The sequence below is a fragment of the Cannabis sativa genome, chromosome 6 (assembly GCF_029168945.1).
Source record: "Cannabis sativa cultivar Pink pepper isolate KNU-18-1 chromosome 6, ASM2916894v1, whole genome shotgun sequence".
NCBI classification, from domain to species: Eukaryota; Viridiplantae; Streptophyta; class Magnoliopsida; order Rosales; family Cannabaceae; genus Cannabis; species Cannabis sativa.
The window spans coordinates 18,516,718-18,520,472 of NC_083606.1; the positions used below are offsets into that span (position 1 = coordinate 18,516,718).

Below are 3,755 nucleotides of genomic sequence, written 5' to 3' on the forward strand. Positions count from 1 at the left end.
ATTTTGTGTCTCCTACATTCTTGATAGTTGAGTGCATTTTTGCCTCCTATTATACCTCCTCTAGCGATGGCATTAGTTCCTCCTAGCTTTTATTTTTATTTATCATTTTAGTTGATGGCATCTTGTGCCTCCTAAAATCTTATTATTAGTACTATTACTACTACTACTACTACTATTACTATTATTATTGTTATAGTTAGTTTATGGCATTTTGTGCCTCCTAACTTTGATATAACTATCTATCATTATTATTTTCATTTTTCTTAATTATTGTATTTAGTTAGTGTAATTTTATTTACTTTGCTTAAAAAAATACTTGAAAAAAAAAACTAAAAACAAAGCTTGTTCTTTCAACATAAGCAATTTTTGCTTAAAGAAAATTTGGTAAACTTTCCATCCACACTTAATAATTAACCCCAGGGAGTTGTTATTAAGTCGTGAGTAAGTGGAATGAAATAGGCCTGGGAACAAGTCAAACTAAAAAAATTCAAAAATTAAAAATGTAAAAAAATCATAATCTCTTCGTGTTATAAGTATGCTCTGTGGTTGCAGTTTATAACTGGTCTTCCACATCAGAAATTTGTCTTCTTGAGATTATTGTGTGTTATTTGTGTTTTTTTTTTTTTTTGTAAAATTTGTGACATTGCATGCATCATTGGCAATGTGATGCTAAAAATCGTTTGGTAAAAAGAGTAGTAACTTTAGGTGAAATTGAAAGTGTTTTTGAAAATTTAAGCATAATGGAACAAGAACCTAATATTGCGCAAGAAAAAAAGCTACTTGATTATTTTTCACCTATTTCATCCAATGCTCCATCATGTATTGTTTTGCCTACTACTAATGCCATTCATTTTGAACTTAAACCATCTATCATTCAATTGTTGCCTTCATTTTATGGTTTAGAAAGAGAGGACCCTTACATGCATGTAAAAGATTTCTTAGATATTTGTTCAACTTTTCGTTTTCAAAATTTTTCAGATGAATCGATCAAGCTTAGGTTGTTTCCTTTTTCTTTAAAAGATAAAGCCAAAGCTTGGCTAAACTCATTGCCAATCGGAACAATAACTACTTGGGATCAACTTTTTAATAAATTTCTTGCCAAATTTTTCCCCATGTCCAAAACTGATAATTTAAGAAGAGAAATCTTCGAATTTTATCAAAAAGATAATGAAGAATTTTATGAATGTTGAGAAAGATTTAAAGATTTATTATTAAAATGCCCCTACCATGGCTTTGAAAAATGGAGACTGGTAAAATATTTTTATGATGGTTTAACCCCTTCAAACCGACAAATGATTCAATCTAGGCATACCGAATTTTTTTTGAAATTACAAGGGCAAGAGGCTTGGGAAACTCTTGAAGAATTGTCTGTTAATTCGCAATAATGGAATTATTCTGAGCCTAGGTCTAGAGCAAATAGTTCACCTAAAAGAAGAGAAAAATATGAAATAAAAGAAGAAACTGATTTGAGAACATCTTTTGAAAAATTAGCAAGAAAAGTAGAAGCCATAGTCATAAGTCAAACTATGAATTCTCATGTTCAACCTAAAAAAGATGTTTTTGCTAGTACTTGTCATAATGATCAATCGTGTCCTTCTTTTCTTGAAACATTATCCGAAGAGGCAAATGCTTTACATTCTTATGGTAAACCAAATGATAGCCCATTTTCCAACATATACAATCATAATTGGAGAAACTATCCCAATTTTTCATGGAGACAAAACCAACCACAAATGAACCAAGGAAACCAATTCAACATACCAAATCCAAATCATGCCCAACCAAGTCAACCTTACCTTCCACAAAGAAAACCTTCCTTAGAAGACACTTTACAAAAATTGATGCAATCGACCCAACAAATCATGCAAAATGAGTCTAATCCATAGCCAAACTTTAGACTCAGTTGGGTCAACTTGCCAGTGCCGTAACTGAGAGAGAAAAAATAAGATTTCCTAGCCAACCCATCCCAAATCCTAAAGGCCAATATGAAGTAGGAGTCCCAATGTAATGACCGCTCTAGTAATGTGGATTAGAAAAGACAATTAGCACTAATTTTTATTATTTTATTATTATTTGTGAATTTATTTTTAATGTGGACCCCAATATTTAGAAATAAATATTAGAGTTATAATTTCTCAATTCCAGAGATTTTATTAAACTCTAGGGGTATTATTTTGCTTATATGTGGAATATGTTAATTTTGTAATTTTTGCTCGGCGACAACGGAAAATGCGATGGATGGCTAGATAATCACATGAGTAAGTTTAGAACCCTATTTCATAGTGGGGAATATTTTAGAGAAAATAAATTATCGGGATTGAGCGGGGTTATGGAAATTGACCATTTTACCCCTAGCTTTAGAAATACCTAAGTTTTACATTAAAGGGTATTTTAGTCTTTTCCTTGGTGGGAGAAGGTGGCAGCCATGGGTGATGACACCTAGCTTATTTTAGTTAAGTAATTAAAAAAAAAAAGAAAGAAAAGGTTACTTTGAAGAAAAGAAAGCTAAGAAAGAAGGAAAATTAGAAATTTGGATGTTCTTGAAATCCCTCTCTCTCTTTCTTTCGGCTGGGGCAGAACAAGGGTGAAGGATCAGAATTTTCATCTTGTTTTTCTGGGATTAACTAGATTTTAAGGAGAATCAAACTAAGGTAAACCCTAGAATCCTTGTTTATGTGAATTTTCAAGTTTATGTTAGTTTGAATTAATGAAATTGTGATATAGTGGCTGTTAGGTTTAGGTAAGTTTAGGGTTTGAATTTTAGGGTTCTTTTGAGTTGATTTTAACTCCTAGTAGCTGGTTTTACAGTGTGTTGTTGGTTTTATACAAGTTTAAGTTCTAAGAGCAAAGCTTTGTTCATTAATGGCAACTTGAGTTGTGATGGTTTATTCTGAGAATTACTGCCTGGAAATCATTGTGTATGCATTGTATAGGTATACTGGAGAGTTTGGTAAGGTTTGGGATTGAATTGAATCAAGGGGGATGATTTTTGGTTCCCAGCAGTAGAACCGGAATTCCGGTTCTGGGTGGCCTGTACCAACCGGTCGACCAGTTGGGGACCCAGAACCGGGATGCCGGTTGGGAACCGGTCTATCTGTTGGGGGATTTTCCAGAACCCTAGTTTTGGCTAATTTTGAGATATTTAGGATATTGCCTTGAGGTTTATCGATAGGGAAACTTTTAGTTTCAAGTTTTAAGTCCCGGAAAGTGATTTAGCGAGTCACTCATCTGTATTACTATTTTTGTGATTAGGGCATCCATCTAGCACGTGAATTCCGTTCAGGTCGGCCAGCGCACTTGAATTCAGAAAACAGGTAAGAACTGTGTATAATGTGTGATATGAATATTCGAATGTATGTATGTGTTAATATATATATACATGCTTATTTGTTGTGATTCATACACTACCAACACTTGTACGGTTGCAGTACAGAGTGCATTGGTAAGGTGTATGATGTTTGGAAGTACATCATGGTGTTACCAGCACTTGTACGGAAAGGTACGAGGTGTCTGTGGTACAACACTTAACGGTACTCAAGGTGCGGTCCATACCCTACCTACACTAGTACGATGGTATACTGAGTGCATGTGGTACATGGTACATGGTCGTATCCTAGTTAGAACGTTCATACTCATCTGCTAAGCTCTGTAAATAGGTGTATGGGCGCCTATTTACAGGTCGGAAATTATATGGTATGTTATATGCATTTCTTACTGAGTCTGTTGACTCACAGTTTCTGCTTCCATGTGTAGGT

The 3,755-nt window shown here is 34.0% G+C and overlaps 1 non-coding gene across 1 annotated transcript; it reads right to left on the reverse strand.

Annotated features, from left to right (window-relative positions):
- Positions 1-1,127: 1,127 nt before the first annotated feature.
- LOC115696122 (small nucleolar RNA R71) lies at positions 1,128-1,234 on the reverse strand. The gene has a single exon (XR_004007717.1). It is a non-coding gene; the product is annotated as a small nucleolar RNA R71 (small nucleolar RNA).
- Positions 1,235-3,755: the final 2,521 nt, after the last annotated feature.